The sequence below is a fragment of the Panthera tigris genome, chromosome C2 (genome assembly GCF_018350195.1).
Source record: "Panthera tigris isolate Pti1 chromosome C2, P.tigris_Pti1_mat1.1, whole genome shotgun sequence".
Lineage (NCBI taxonomy): Eukaryota > Metazoa > Chordata > Mammalia > Carnivora > Felidae > Panthera > Panthera tigris.
The window spans coordinates 58,424,781-58,442,549 of NC_056668.1; positions in this window are offsets into that span (position 1 = coordinate 58,424,781).

Consider the following 17,769-nt stretch of genomic DNA (forward strand, 5'->3'; position numbering starts at 1 on the left):
TGAACAAATATTTTTAAATGTCCATAGTATCCAAAGCAATCTACAGATTTAATGTAATCCCTATCAAAATACAAATAGCATTTTTCACAGAATTAGAAGAAACAATCCTAAATTTTTCATGGAACTACAAAAGACCCTGAATAGAAAAAGCAATTTTGAAAAAGAAAAACAAAGCTGTAGGTATCATGATTCCAGATTTCACATTATATTATAAAGCTGTAGTCATCAAAACAGTATGGTAATAGCACAAAAATAGACACACAGATCAACAGAACAGACCAGAAAGCCCAGAAATAAACCTGTAATTATATGGTCAATTAATCTTTTTTTTTAAACTTTTTTAAATGTTTATTTATTTTTGAGAGAGAGAGAGAGACAGAATATGAGTGGGGGAGGGGCAGAGAGAGAGGGAGACACAGAATCCAAAGCAGGCTCCAGGGAGCCGTCAGCACAGAGCCTGATGCGGGGCTAGAACTCACGAACCATGAGATCATGACCTGAGCTGAAGTCGGAGGCTCAACCGATTGAGCCACCCAGGTGCCCCTATGGTCAATTAATCTTTGACAAATGAGACAAGAATATGCAATGGGAAAAAGACAGTGTCCTCAACAAATGGCTTTGGGAAAACTGGTCAGAAATATGTGAAAGAATGAAACTGGACCACGTTCTTATATAAGACACAGAAATAAAATCAAAATGGATTAAGAACCTAAATATGTGGGGCGCCTGGGTGGCTCAGTCGGTTAAGCATCCAACTTCAGCTCTGGTCATGATTTCGCAGTTCGTGAGTCCAAGCCCCTCACTGGGCTCTGCGCTGACGGCTCAGAGCCTAGAGCCTGTTTTGAGTTCTGTGTCTCCCTCTCTCTCTGCCCCTCCCCTGCTCACACTCCATCTCTCTCTCTCTCTCTCTCTCTCTCTCTCTCTCTCTCTCTCTCTCAAAAATAAACATTAAAAAAAATTTTAAGAAAAGAACCTAAATATGAGACCTGAACTGATAAAAATCCTAGAAGAAAGCACAGGCAGTAATTTCTCTTACATCAGCCAGCCATATAACAACTTTTTTCTAGATAGGTCTCCAGAAGCAATGCAAACAAAAACAAAAATAAACTATAGAGACTATATCAAAATAAAAATCTGTACAGCAAAGGAAACAATCAGCAAAACTAAAAGGCAACCTACTGAAAGGAAGAATAACATATTTGATAAAGGATTAGCACATAAAACATATAAAGAACTTATACAACTCAACACCAAAAGCCCCCAAATAATCCAATTAAAAAATGGGCAGAAGACAGGAACAGACATTTCTGCAAAGATGACATACAGATGGCAAACAGACACATGAAAAGATGCTCAACATCACTTATTATCAGGGAAATTAAAATCAAAGCCACAATGAGATATCACCTCACACCTGTCAGAATGGCTAAGTCAAAACCATAATAAACAGTAAGTGTTGGTAAGGATGTGGAGAAAAAGGAACCCTCATGCACTGTTGGTGGGAATGCAAACTGGTGTGGCCACTGTGGAAGACAGTATTAAAAATTTAATTTAATTTAAAAAATAAAATTAGAACTACCATTTGATCTAGTAATTGCACTACTAGGTATTTACTCAAAGAATATGAGAATAATAACTTGGAAGAATATATACACCTCTATGGGGTGCCTGGGGGGCTCAGTTTTAAGCGTCTGACTTCGGCTCAGGTCATGATCTCACGGTTTGTGAGTTTGAGCTCCGTGTCGGACTCTGTGCTGACAGCTTGGAGCCTGGAGCCTGCTTCAGATTCTGTGTCTCCCTCTCTCTCTGCCCCTCCCCCACTCATACTCTGTCTCTATCTGTCTCTCAAAAAAGAATAAACATTAAAAAAAATTTTTTTTAAAAACAAAGAATATATGCACCTCTAGGTTTATTGTGGTATTATTTACAATAGCCAAGTTATGGAAGCAGTCCAAATGTCCATCAATAGGTGAATGGTTAAAGAAGATGTGGAATATATATACAATGGAATATTATTTCAGCTATGAATGAAATCTTGCCATTTGCAACAACCTGGATGCATTTAGAGAGTATAATGTTGAGTGAAATAATTCAGTCAGAGAAAGACAAATACCATATGGTTTCACTCATATGTGGAATTTAAGAAACAAAACAAATAACCAAAAGGAAAAAGGAGGCAAACCAAAAAACAAATTCTTAACTACAGAGAATAAACAGATGGTTACCAGAGGGGAGGTGGGTAGAGGGATGGGTGAAATAGGTGAGGGGGATTAAGAGTAAGAGTATACTTATCTTGATGAGCACTGAGTAATGTATAGAATTGCTGAATCACTACATCTGAAACTAATATATCACTGTATGTTAACTAAAGTGGAATTAAATTAAACTAAATTAAATTAAAATTAAAAAACAAAAAACAAACCAAAACAGAAGATGCAATATGGGATTAATATAAATCCTTGGTGAAGAAAAAAAGCAAGAGAACAAAAATACTTAAAAATATAATTAAACAGTTTTCCTGAAAACAAACAAAATATTGGCATCCAGACTATTATGTGTGTAATGTGGGATAAAGTAAGTATGTATTTATAGAATAGTATAATTCTACCAATTCCTGTGTCTCTAAGAACCATGAGTCCCAATGAAAGAAAGGAGATAAAGATGTAACATAGAGGTCAAAGACTGTAGCATCCTCAAATTTTGGTTGGTGGTATTAAATATTTTACCCTAAAGTATGTATAAATATATTTTTAAACACGGAACTAGGAGATAGTTGGATAGAAAAAAAAAAAAAAGGAAAGAAAGGAGGGAAGGAAGGAGGGAGAGAAGACAGAAGGAGAAGGTGGGAGGGAGATCTTTTAAGATCTATCCACCCAAGAGGCCTAAAAACTGACCAACCCAGTAGCAATAAGCATCTCTAGTACTGAACTGTGTGGTCTTAACATTTTCCACTTGAAAACAAAACAAAGCAAACAAAGACAACAACCAAACACCAGGGCCTGTTGGAGAAAGTTAATTCAGCGCGTAGGGCAGGAAACGTACAAAATAAACCTAGAACATCTTGTCAGAAAGATAGCAAGGAAGTTATGAAAGATTACTAGGTTATATCAAAAGGGCTTGAAGAAAACTTGAAGAGGATCCTAATGGCCAAAGGTGGAACAATAGAGCATTTAAATAGATAATTGCAATTTATTAAATTCTATCAAGTGTGAGGAAATAAGTGAGCAGGAAGAAAACAGAAAGCAGGGTGCTTATCGCAGCAAGACCAAGACAGAAAACCTCATGTCAGTTTGAGGGGTTTGTCTTCTAGGTGGATTGAGCACAGTGATACTGAATCATGACTGTGTTTGCAGACATGATTCTAGGACAATCTATTACTCAAGAAAAATCAGAACAGCCATGGACCTGCTGGAGACTTTACCCAGAGTCAGGGAAGGATTATTCCTACTGAATAAAATTTCAAAGAATGGTGAAGGATAAAAAAAAAAAAAATAAAGTGATGTTTTGATTATAATCCATGTGACTTGTTTATTCAACATATCAGTTACATGCATAAAATATAACTCCATCCCCATGGAGCAGACAAGCTAGAAAGATTTTACATGCATACAAATAACAATAATGCAAAATAGTATGAAATTTGTGCCACAATAGAGGCACAATCAAAATTCTATAGTTCAGTAGGCAGAAATATCACTTCTGACAATGGTGAGAGAGAAAAGTAGGATCAGAGCTGGTCTTTCAAGGATGAGTGGCATCTAGTAGGTAGAGATGACAGGGAAATCATGCTAGTCTAAGGAAATAGATTGAACAGAAATGCAGGATAGGAAAGTACAGGGACTGTCTTGAATTGCAATAGGAAATTCCAACTGTCTGGAGAGAAGGTATGTGATGAAGAAGTGAGACACAAGGCTGGAAAGATGATTTGGGAACAGGCAGCTGCACAGGCCTGCATCATCAGTGTAAAAGCTTGGAATTTATCCCATAATAGAGAGTCACTGAAAGTTTTCAAATGAAATAAAAGTCCTACCAACTAAAAAGCATTTTAGAGTACATGAAGGATAGGCTCAAAGAAAGAGCATGCAGAAACAGAGGGACCAGTGAGGAGGCCATGGCAGTCATTAAAGAACCGGGCTGCCATGGTGGCAGTGGGGATGGAAAGGAAGAAAGGGGTGCCAGAAATATTTTGAATGAAATCTCAAAATAGATTTTTGATGAATGACTAGATATGGAGTTGAGAAACTTGAAGCAGATGAAGTTAACTGAAACTACATGATCAGAAAGAGCTACGATTGGAGAGGAGAGAATTTTGTGTCTTCTCAACTTGCAGTATGTTGAGTGGGAGAAGCAGGACAATTGAAATGAGAAACTGGAATCAGAGAAGAGCTGGGGCAGGAAACAGTTTTATGAGACAGGCCCAAAATGCAACTCTGGGAGAGTAAATGAGCACTCAAGGAAGTGCAGAGGAAGAAAAGAAGGGAATCAGTGACAGGCTCTTGGAAGAGACTGGTATTTGGTGAGGGCAAAAGGAATCAATGGAGAGTAGGGTAGACCCAGTGCAAATTCTCTGGCATAGTCTCCCAGGGCTTGCGCTGCCTACCCTGGGCTGATTACATCAACCTACCCATTCCACTAGACACTCACTACCCAACAGAAGGCACACTGTAGAGTAGCACTTCACAACCTGTGACGAAAGACCCATTTTTCCTTTTCGATTTGTTAGAATCAATACTTGTATAAAATCAATATAAGTTAATCACTAAAAAAAAAAAATGATCAAGTGCTTCGATGTTTTGGCAATATAAACTGCTGTGAAAGTTTTTGAAAGCTTACTTTCAATTTCTGTACTTACACCGTGGTAAATATAAACACCAACATATCCAAGTAGTGTAAGAGGAACTGACACCAAGACAGGATGCTGTTTCTAGTTCTGTTATTACCACTGTGACTACTGACAACCCTTTTAACTTCTTTGAGCTTACAGTCCCTTGTTTGTAAAGTAAGAGGATTAAATCTGTCCTATGAAGTCTAGATTGTATGGTGTTTAAATGTTAGTTGAAACCACAATGGCCTGATTAAATTATCATTCTGCCCATTCTCACTTCTGTGCCTAAGTGGGAAAGAACTGTTTTCATCTCCTGGAGTATTTCCCCCCTCCTAATATTTTAAAGTGTATTGTTGTATTTTGAGGCTAGGAGCCTCAGGGAGCCAGATTTTCTGCAAAACTATTCTGAACTAATCTCTAGTTGTCTCTAATCATGGTACATCAAAACCACAGGAAATCTAAAACAAAAACCTTAACCTGAATCACAGAGCCATTTTACATAACAGGATCCATGATTCACCTACTCAGGATTCCAGGCTACCAGCACCCTGCACCGGGCTGAGGGTGTGCACATTTCCACATGCCCCAGTCGATTTGAGATGGTCAGTGGCATTTATCATATCCTGTTCATCTTCTTGCTAACGGGCATACAGTAAATGCCCAACAACTCTTTCCCAAGTAAATAAATGAATGAAGGTGAATGCCTCATGTCCTACAAAAGCCTTCCACACCCCAGGGTGACATTAAGTTTCTCTTTATTCAGTGTTTCCCTAGCACTTATTCCTTGAAGAAATTACCTGTTTCCTGTCATTTGCTGTAGGAATTGTGATTCACATCTCTGAAAAATGCCTGTCTGGACTGAACTGTGTCCCTCCCCTTTCTCCAAATTCATATGTTAAAGCCCTACCTCTCAATGTGACTGTATTTGGAGATAGGATCTGTAAGAGGGTAATAAAGGTTAGGAGAAATAATAACAATGAGGCCTTGATATGTTAGGGCTGGCATCCTTATATGAAGAAGAAATCTCTCTCACTCTCCCTGCACATCGCAGAGGAAAAGCCATATGAAGAGAGAGTGAGAAGACAGCCATCTGTAAACCAAGAAAAAAGTCCCCGCCAGAAACAGAATTTGCCAGTATCTTGATCATGAACTGTGAGACATTGCTTAAGCCACCTAGTCTGTGGTATTTTGTTATGGCGAGCCAAGCAGACTAATACAATACCCTTTCCTGATTTCTCTCATGCATGCATCAGATGATCGAATGAAACTAGTTCCATAAAAGCAAGAAAACAGGACTATTCACAAATACATGAAAATTAACTCTTGAACAACTATTGAGTCAAAAAGGAAATCAGAAGAAAATTAAAAAACATCTCAAGACAAACACAAATGAAAACAAAACATACCCAAACCTATGGGATGCAGGAAAAGTAGCAATATGGATGTTTATGATGATAAATAGCTATATTAAAAAAGAAGAAAGATCACAAATAGTAACTTTACACCTCAAAGAACTGGAAAAAGAATAAACTAGGCTCAACATTGGCAGAAGAAAGGCAAAACAAGTATCAGAGCAGAAAAAAAAAAAAAAAAAGAAAGAGACTAGAAAGACAATTATAAAGATCAATGAAACTAAGAGGATAAACAAAATAGAAAAATCTTTATCTACACTAAGAGAAAAAACAGGGAAGACTCAAAATCACAAATAAAAGGAGACATTATAGCTGATAACACAGAAATACTAAGGATCATAGGAAACTACTATGAACAATTATGTGCCAACAAATTAGATAAACTAGAAGAAATGGATAAATTACTGGAGGCATATAATTTATCAAGATTGAAGCAGGAAGAAATAGAAAATGTGAACAGACTGGTAACAAATAACGAAATTGCATCAGTAACCAAAACATCTCTCTCAACAAAGAAAACTCGAGGACTATCTGGCTTCACTGGTGAATTCTACCAAACATTTAAAGAAGAATTAATACCAATCCTTTTCAAATTCTTCCAAAAAATAAAAAAAAAAAAGGAGGAAACACTTCTAAATTCATTTTACAAGACCAACAATATCCTGGTATTAAAGACAGACAAGGGCACTACAAGAAAATTACAGGTCAATATCTCTGATGAACATAAATGCAAAAAATCCTCAACAAACCAAATTTAGTAGTACATTAAAGGAATCTGGGGCACCTGGGTGTCTCAGTCGATTGGGTATCCAACTTTGGCTCAGGTCATGATCTCACAGTTTGTGAGTTCGAGCCCCTTGTCGGGCTCTGTGCTGACAGCTTGGAGCCTAGAGCCTACTTCAGATTCTGTGTCTCCCTCTCTCTCTCTGCCCCTCCCCTGCAAATGCACTCTCTCAAAAAATGAATGTTAAGGGGTGCCTGGGTGGTTCAGTCAGTTAAGCATCTGACTTCAGCTCAGGTCATGATCTTGCAATTCGTGAGTTCAAGCCCCACGTTGGGCTCTGTGCTGACAGCTCGGAGCCTGGAGCCTGCTTCAGATTCTCTGTCTCCTCTCTCTCTGCCCCTCCCCCACTCATGCTCTGTCTCTCTCTCTCTGTCTCAAAAATAAACATTAAAAAATTTAAAAAAAATTAAAAACATTTTTAAAAAGGAATCATACACATGATCAAGAGAGATTTATTCCTGAATGTTTCAAAATATGCAAGTCAACAAATATGTTACAGCACATTAATACAATTAAGGATAAAAAGAATATGAGCATCCCAATGTATGAAGAAAAAATTTTGGACAAAATTCAACATTTTTTCATGATAAAAACTCTCAACAAGTTAGGTACAGATGGACTGCATCTTAACATAATAAAGGCTATCTATGATAAGCCCACAGCTAACATCATACTCAATGGTGAAAAGCTGAAAAGTTTTCCTCTAAGAGCAGAAACAAGTCAAGAATCCCCACTCTCATCACTTCTATTCAACATTGTAGTGGAAGTCCTATCCCAAGAAATCAGACAAAAAAAAAAGGGGGGGGCATGGAAATAGTAAAGGAAGAAGTTAAATCTTCTTTGTCTGTAGATAATATTATATATAGAACAGGCTAGTGTCTGTCAAAAAACTATTAGGCTAATAAATTTAGTAAAATTTCAGGATACAAAATCAATACACAAAAACTAGTTCTTCTATATACTAATAGTGCACTATTCAAAAAAGAAATTAATAAAACAACCCTATTTACAATAGATTCAAAACCACTAAAATATTCAGTAATAAATTTAACCAAGGGGGTGAAAGATCTGTTGTTCCCACAAAAACTATAAAATATTGATGAGAGAAACTGAAGATGATACAAATAAATGGAAAGATATTCCGTGTTTATGGATTGAAAGAATATTGTGAAAATGTCCATACTACTCAAAGCAATCCATAGATTTAATGCAATCCCTATCAGAATTCCAATGGTATTTTTCACAGAAATAGAAAAATCAATCCTAAAATTCACATGGAAGCACAAAACACCTTGAACAGCCAAAGCAATCTTGGGGAAGAACAAACTAGAGACATCACACTACCTGCTTTCAAACTGTATTATAAAACTGTAGTAATACAAACAGTATGGTATTGACATAAAATCAAACATACAGACAAATGGAACAGAATCAAGAGCCCAGAAAGAAACCCACACATACATGGTCAATTAATTTTCAACAAAGGTGTCAAGAATAAACAGTGCGGAAAGGAGAGTTGCTTCAATAAATAATGTTGGGGAAACTGGATATACACATGCAGAGGAATGAAATTTGGGACCCCTACCTTATACCACACACAAAAATCAACTAAAGTGTATTAAAGACTTGCAGATAAGACCTAAAACCATTAAGCTCCTAGAGGAGAACACAGCAGACCATTGGCATTGGTTAGGCAATGATTTTTTTTTGGATTTGCCAACAAAATCTAAGGCAACAAAAGCAAAAATAAACAAATGGGACTAAATCAAACTAAAAAACTTCTGTACAGCAAAGGAAACGATCAACAAAATAAAGGGCAACCTATGGAGTAGGAGAAAATATTTACAACCACATATTCAAAAAAGGGTTAATATCCAAATTATACAGGAGCTCCTACACTTCAATAGCAAAAAACCCCACATGACCCAATTAAAAAATGGGCAAAGGACTTGAATAGACATTTTTTCCAAATAAGACATACAAATGGCTAACAGATACATGAAAAGATGTTCAACATCACTCACTAATCATGAGGGAGATGCAAATCAATACAGTAATAAAATATCACCTCACATCTGTTGGGATGGCTATTGTCAAAAAGAGATAACAAGTGCTGGTGAGGATGTGAAGAAAAAAGACTTAATACACTGTCAGTGGGAATGTAAACTGGTATGAAACTGGTATGAGACTGGTATAGATGGTATGAAAAACAACATGGATGTTTCCTCAAGAAATTAAAACCGGAACTACCATATGATCCCGATACCTCGCTTCTGGATGTGTATCTAAAGGAAATGAAATCATTATCTCAAGGAGATATCTACACTCCCATGGTCATTGCAGCATTATATATGATAGACAAGATCTTGAACAACCTAATTGTCCTTCGAAAGATAATGGATAAAGAAAACGTGACACACACACACACATCATATACACAATAGAATATTATTCAGCCTTTAAAAACGAGAAAATCTTGTCATTTGCAATAACGTGGATGACTCTGGAGGGCATTTCACCAAGTGAAATCAGCCAGATAGAAGACAAATACCACACATTATCACTTATATGTAGAGTCTTAAAAAAAAAAAAAAAAAGCCAAACTCATAGAACTAGAGAGTAGAATGGTGGTTATCAGGGGCTGGAGGAAATAGGGAGGGGTTGGTAAAAAGGTACATTAACTTTTAGTTATAAGATGAATAAGGTATCAAGATCTAATGAATTGTATGGTGACTACAGTTGCCAATACTTGAATGAATTTTAAGTGTTCTCACCCACCTACCCTCACCCAAAAAAAGGGAAATATGTGGTGATGGGTGTGATGGATGTGTTAAGTCTAAGAATCCTTTTACAGTTGATTTATATATCAAATAATCACTTTGTACACAGTAAACACAATTATACTTTGATAAGACAAAAATAATTTGAGTCCATTTCCCTAATTTTAGAAGGATAAATATGAAGGGTAGCAAAGGTGTTATGAGATTGAAACTGCAAATAATTACAAAAACAGAACCAAAATATTTGCAAACCACGTATTTGATAAAGGGTTAATAACCAAAATAAACTGCATGCATCACTGTTATTCAATAAATGGACGGATGAGAATCTCAAACGCAAAGGATGTTCACCAACATCATCCATTTCCTTCCTCCATCACCACAAGAAATACCAGGAGAGAGAGGTAGTGATTTTTGGTAACTGACATCTCCAGTATGCTTAAATACTTAATTCTTGTGCTATTCTGCCCTCTGCTGGACGTATGTGATACTCAAAACTAGGTCTAGAGTGGTGGCAATAGTGCTCATTATCATATCAGCAGCAGCATTAAAGGTCAAGCACTGTGCTAAGTGCTTTACATGCACTATTGAATTCAATCTTCTTAATAACTCTATGGCTAGAAAATGCTATTCTCATTTTGTAGGTGAGGAACCTGGAGGTTCAAAGGCAAGCAAACTAAGTTTACACAACTAACGAAAGGGAACTGGGAATTAAATACTGGCTCTAGAACCCAGCTCTCAGCTACCTCTTGTTCACTAAATACAAAACTTTCATACTATCAACTGTATTAGAAATAAACCTGGAAAGGTATTTTCATTTGAGACCTGTTTATTCACTAACAATGGAATCGAGAATATGACCTTTATTCTAAAAGCCCAAATGTATATCTTCTAAGTTTTCCCTCTTAGGAAGCCCCCAAATTATTCAAAAAGGAAAAGTTTACTCCTCAATCAAGAGCAGGAGAGTGCTTCTTAGGGGTTCTCATGTGTGATCCATGAATCTCCTGCATCAGAATCATGTGAATTACTTGTCCAGTACACAGAATCCCAGGCATCCAGATGTACTATTGGAGGTAGAGAGGACAGAACGTTACTATGGCATCATGTGTTACTAGTGTAGGGATGGACAGAAAGAAAAATCAAAGATGATTCCTAGGATTTTTGGCTCAGCAACAGGATTGGTAGTAATGACATTAATTGAGATGGGGAAAATTGGAAGAAGAGAATGGGTTTTTAGCAGTTCACTTGTGATAGGTGGGTGTTTGGCAGTGGATACAAAACTGGGAGCTTTGATTTTGACATGTTAAGTCTGTAATGTCTAACAGACAGCCAAATAAAAATGGAAAACAGAGGAAACTACAAAGGAAATAACTGAGACTTACTTTTTTAAATTCAAAACTGTGTAAGATCGATCCATGTTGTGTTATGTTTATCTATTCTGTTTCTAATAGCCATGTAGTACCTCGTAACCCTACCAATGAAAATAGCCAGATTGCTTCCAACTTCTGTTACCACAAACAATACAGCAATGGCATCCTCCTATCTGTTCCCTGTAAAATAATAATAAATATATATTGATCCTTGCCCTCAGCTCTTAACACAAGGATCCTAAACCTCTTAGAAATTCCTAAGTGATAAGAACACTAAGAGCATCTTTTGTTCTACTGAGGTGATTCTGGGTAGGTTCTTGGTTGGCTGCTGGTAACCAGGAAGACCAAGCCATGATTAGAAAGTTGGAATTTTCAATCCCACCCCTCATCCTCCAGAGAGAGAGGGGCTAGAAATAGTTAATGATTGATTATGCCTATGTGAGCAAGTCTTCATAAAATCTCAATAGTACAGGGTTACTTTCAGTTGGCCAAACACAGCCACACCAGAAGGGTGAAGCATCCCAATTCCACAGGGACAAAAGCTCCCGCACTCAGGACCCTCCCGGACCTCATGCTATATAGATCTCTTCATCTGGCTGTTCATCTGTATCCTTTATCATATCTTTTAATAAACCGGTAAAACATTAAGTGTTTCTCTGAGTTCTGTGAGCCACTCTAGAAAATTGAGACCGAGGAGGGCATTGTGGGAACCTATAATTTGTAGCCAAATTGGACTAAGTTGTGAGTAACCTGGGGACCTATTACTTGGAACTGGGATCTGAAGTAGGGTGGATAAGTCTTACGGGACTGAGCTTTTAACCTTTGGGACTGATACCATCTCCAGGTAGTGAGAACTGAGTTGAATTACAGGACGCCTAACTGGTGTCACAGAAAATTGCTTGACGTGGGGAAAAACCTCCACACATTTGGTGACTAGAAGTAAAATGTTCTACACAAGTAGTAAAGGAGAAACACAGGTGCAAAATATATCCCTATAAGATCTTCTGCATCTATTCCTTTGGATTATACACTCAAGAGTGAGACATTCTTAATTTGACCAGGTATTACCAGATTCATCCCTAAAATGGCTGTGTCAGTCTACACTCCAGCAGTGTACAGGGTTGGTTCCAATATCTTCACATGTCTTTGAATGCCTGCCATTATCCAACAAAATGTTTGCCAACTAAATAGGTACAAAGAAGCATCTTGTTTTAACGTCTTTCTGGTAAGTTTGACTATCTTTTTTTTTTACTTTTTTTTATTGTTTGTTTATTTTTGAAAAAGGTGGGGGTGGGGAGAATCTCAAGCAGGTTCCGCTCCATCAGTGCAGAGCCTGACGTGGGGCTCGAACTCACAAGCTGTGAGATCAAGATCTGAGCAGCAATCAAGAGTTAAACACTTAACCAATGGAATCGCCCAGATACTCCAAGTTTGAGTATCTACACATCTTAGCTTTTTGAGTTTTTCTTCTATAAACTGCCTATTCATATTTCATCTTTTTAAAAAAATTTAGAATTCCTGGCTGTGGACTTTGAGTCTATAAAGTGGCCCACAACGATCCTTGCCTCACAGCATTCACATCTTTGTATAGTTGCCTTCCACACTGGATAGGGCTGACCTGTGCAACCACACCGGATAGGGCTGACCTGTGTAACCACACCGGATAGGGCTGAGCTGTGTAACCACACCGGATAGGGCTGACCTGTGTAACCACACTGGATAGGGTTGACCTGTGAAACCACACTAGATAGGGTTGGATACTAAGGAAACCACGCTGTGTGAATTCTCAGACTAGGTCATAAAATATACTGTGGTTTCTGCCGTACTCTCTCGATGACTTGCTCTTGGAAAAGCCCCGTCGTGTCGCGAGGACACTCAAGAAACCTGATGGAGAAGTCCACATGGTGAGAAATAATCACTAGTCAGCACCAACCTGCTGGTCATCTGCCAAGACAGTCATCTTAGAAGTGGATCCTCCAGGTCCAATCAAACCTTCAAGCACCTGCAACCACGGCCAACATGCTGACTGGCAACATCACTAAGACCTTACCCAGAAACACAGCTAAGCCACTCCCAAATTCCTGATCTACAGAGACTGTGAGACAATAAGTGATTATTACTGTTTTAAGCCACTAACATTTTGGGGCAATTTGTTATGCAATGGACTGACACCCTGATTTTTCTGTTGTTGATTTGTAGGATTTCCTTGGATAGTCTAAAAAGATGAGTCTCCTGTCAGTTTTAGACTTTATAAATATCCTTTTCCAGACTACTGTTTAATAGAAAATTTGTCTGTATTGTCTTTTTAAAACAAATTCATAATTTTGATATAGTAAAATTCATCTATTTGCTGAATTATGGTTCATGCTGGGTAGGGGGAAGGACTGGTTTTCAAGGAGACTTCTACATACTAGGTCACAAGGTCACTAGGTCACAAGGTGACTTTCTTCTAGAAAGTTTTTAATTTTACCTGTGATGGCTGTTCTGGCCTACTTCATCCTCTCTTCAGGGAAGGTTTACCTCAATTCAGGCATATGTAATTTTTTGCTGCAAGAATATGCCCCTTCAAATCTTTGCAAGTAGAAGGAGTATAAGTTATAAATTCAAAGCATTTTCCATTCTGTAGCTTAACAAGTAATAAGCTTTACCTATAAAGCTCACATGCTTTTAAGAGTTCCTTCTAACAAGCTGTTATTCTTACCTAGTATTTTAGGAAAATCTAGGCTTGAGTTGCTTGGTTGTCTGTCCTTACTTCAAATAGAAGTCTATATCCTAAAAAATAAATCAAGCATTATTTAGGTAAGTGAGCTTCACAGAGTACTTTAGAAGCTCTCAAGTCATTATCACATCATCATGTATTTCCAGAATAAATCATTCATGTGCAGAGGTCAGAATAAACGTTCTTCCATTTGGCTTAGCTGAGGAGTATATTTTGAAGCTAGTGTTTTAAAGTTTATTTGAGAGAGAGAGATAGAGGGCACACATGAGTGAAGAAGGGCACAGAGAGAGGGAGAGAGGGAATCCCAAGCAGGCGCCATGCTCAGCACAGAGCCCCACGTGGGGTTCAATCTCATAGATCTGTTAGATCATGACCTGAACTGGAATCAAGAGTCAGATGCTTAACCAAAAGAACCACCCAGGCACCCCAGAAATTGATGTTGTAAAAAACATAAAGACCTCTGCCTCAAGATGTAGAGAGCTGAAAAAAGTATTTCTTCTGTCCTTGCAGCAAAAAAAGAAAACTAGCTTCAAATTTAAGAATTTATGTAAACCCACAGGAAACCTGAGGTTGCAGAGAAAACACCTGGTCCAAAAGCTTCCCTCCAGCAAGAAAGGAGGGTGGCACAAGCCCACCAGAGGGAGTAAACTGGTATGGCTGGGAAGCAGTGAAGGCAGACTCCAGAATGCAGAATACTGTGAAACCTTTGGGGCCAAACATTCTGGGGGGAGTCCACACCCTCTTCTTCCATGGACTCCATGTGGCACTCACAGAAGAGATCAGAAGGAGCCTTAAGAAGTATCTGCTGTGGTGCTGACCCAGGGTGGGGGAACAGCAGCTATGCACGGGGCGGGCAGAAACTCCACCAAGATTGTTCCCCTCTATCTCTACTATAGAACAAAATCCCTCCAAAAAATACAGATTACCAAACTCAAGAGTAGTTATATCATAAACAAAGTAACTGAATTTGTATTTAAAACTTCCCCAGCGGTGCCTGGGTGGCTCAATTGGTTGGGCATCCGACTTTGGCTCAGGTCATGATCTCATGGTCTGTGAGTTTGAGCCCCACGTCGGGCTCTGTGCTGACAGCTCAGAGCCTGGAGCCTGCTTCAGATTCTGTGTCTCCCTCTCTCTCTGACCCTCCCCCGTTCATGCTATCTCTCTTTGTCTCAAGAATAAATAAACGTTAAAAAAAAAAAATTAAAAAACAAAAAACAAAAAACTTCCCCAAAAATCTCCAGGCCCAGATAGATGATTTCACAGGAAAATTCTATTTGTACACAATGTCTTCAAGAAAATAGAGAGGCAACACTTCCCAACTCATACTATTGGGCTAACATTACTGGAAAACCAAAATCAAAATTAAAGACATTAGAAGAAAACCACTGGCAATATCCCTCATGAACATAAATGTAAAATTCATCAATAAAATTTCAGCAAATTTGAATCCGGTCATAATAAAAATATGTGGTTCATCTGAGGAATGCAAGGCTATCTCAATAATCAATGTAATCCTTTTTTACAGGCATAATACAAAACACTATATGACTGTTTCAATAGATACAGAAGACAAATTTGACCAAATTTAACACTTATAACAAAAATTCAGCAAACTAGGGATAGAAGGGAGATTCCTTAACCTAATAAAGGCATAACACAAAAAGCTACAACTAACATCCTACTTAATGGTGAGAAACTGAGTGCTTTCTCCCACAGATCAGGAACAGGAAAGGATGTCCACTCACATTACTCCTAATCAACACTGTACTGTTCAATTAGGTAAGAAAAATACAAGACACATAGATTGGAAACAAAAAAGTAAAATTATCTATATATGCAGATGATATGATTGTCTATATAGAAAATCTTTAGGACCTGCAATAAACAGGAATTAAAAATGAATTTAGCAAGGATACAGAACACATCAGTATATGAAAGTCTGTTGTATTGCAAGCAATAAACAATTGGAATTTGAAATTAAGAAACCTAGTCTGACTTCAGCTCAGGTCATTATCTAAGCTCATGGGTTTGAGCCCCGACGTCGGGCTCTGTGCTGGTAGTTCGGAGCCTGGAGCCTCGTCTGGATGGTGTCTCCCTCTCTCTTTGCCCCTCCCCTGCTCGTGCTCTGTCTTGCTTTCAAAAATAAATAGCAAACATTAAAAAAAAAAAAAGAAAGAAAGAAACCTAGCAGACACCACCTTAATCAACTGCTTCCTAACATGATGTTAAAAGGGCACACCGGCTCTGTGGTATTCTTTCCCAAATTTTTTAACCTCAGTCTCATCATGAGAAAACATCAGATAAATCCAGATGGAGGGGTATTGTACAAAATTTCTGACTATTACTCTGTAAAACTATCAGGATCAAAGACAGAAACGGTCACAGATTGGAAGAGACTTAAGACAACTAAATACAGTGCATCCTAGATTGGATTCTGGAACAGAAAAAAGACATTAAGTAAAAAAAAACTCGGGGGAGTGTGAATAAAACCTGCAGTTAATAGTATATCAATGTTAATTTCTTAGTTTTGATAAACATCATGGTTACATAAGATGTTACAACAGAGGATGCTGGGTGAAGGGTATACAGGACTTGTAATGTTTCTGTAAATATAAAATTATTTCAAAATAAAGTTAAAAAATAAAGAAAACTATTGCCATTTGCTACTATTTATACAAATCAGAGTTTAAAAATACCACCACGAAGTTAATATAAAAAGTAAATTAGGTGCAAAGGCTTTAAGACTGTCATCCATGATCCAAATTTCATCAATACAATTATTGTTCTCATAAAATTCATGAGTTTAAAAACACATTCATACCATTAACACATCCATTTTGTATGTATTACGGATTTATACAAAGATTTCAATTGGAAAAATTACTGAAACTAAAAAGGTTTGACCAACAAAATGGCTTATGCCACCTAGTGGTGACTGAAATAAATATGACCTTTACTTGAAAAGATTTGAGGTTATCTATATTATTAAGACTAACTGGGAAAAAGTGCTGACTGTGATAATATCTAATAATGGACATAATTTAGATTAAAGGTATTCAAAAATAGAACACTTCAGTAAAATCAGTTTGGAAGATTAACAAGGAAAAGAGCTGGCTGGCTTTATGAGCAAGCAGGATATCTGAAGTGTATTCGATGATGCTCATTTTTGTATCTCCATATGACACCCTATCAGACAGCATCTTAACTCTACCAAAACATTATCTTTATAATGGAGATTCCCTTGCAATAAAAGAACTGAACTACAAATGGGAAAAGGAGAAAAGTAAAGGGGCGCTGAAAAAAGGAGAGTATTCTTGAATGATGAGAAAACAGCAACAACAAAACAAGGAAAGTTCCTTAGAGGCAGGGTTAGCCATTCCATTATATGCAGAATGGAAAGAACAGAGCCAAGAGGCAAAGTACAAAGAGAATATCCTAATGGGCATTCTGGTCCTTCTCCCTAGTTGTCCCACAGTAGAATGCATTTGACCTTTCTGAACTTCTACACCCAGATCTATACACTGATGTGATACAACCAAGAGATCCCTTTAAATTCTAATATTCTACCATGCAATTTCCAGAGATTTTTTTTTTTAATGTTTATTTTGAGAGAGGGAGATGAGAGAGACAGAGAGAGAGAGAGAGAGAGAGAGAGAGAGAGAGAGAGAGAACGAGCACAATTAGGGGAGCGGCAAGGAGAGAGGATCCCAAGCAGGCTGTGCACTGACAGCTCGTTGGGCTCGATCTCAGGAACCGTGAGATCATGACCTGAGCCAACATCAAGAGTCAGATGCTTAACCAATTGAGCCGCCCAGGTGCCCCCCATTTCCAGAGTTCTAAAATACTACTATCATCTTTTGATAAGAAGCAAGAAAAACA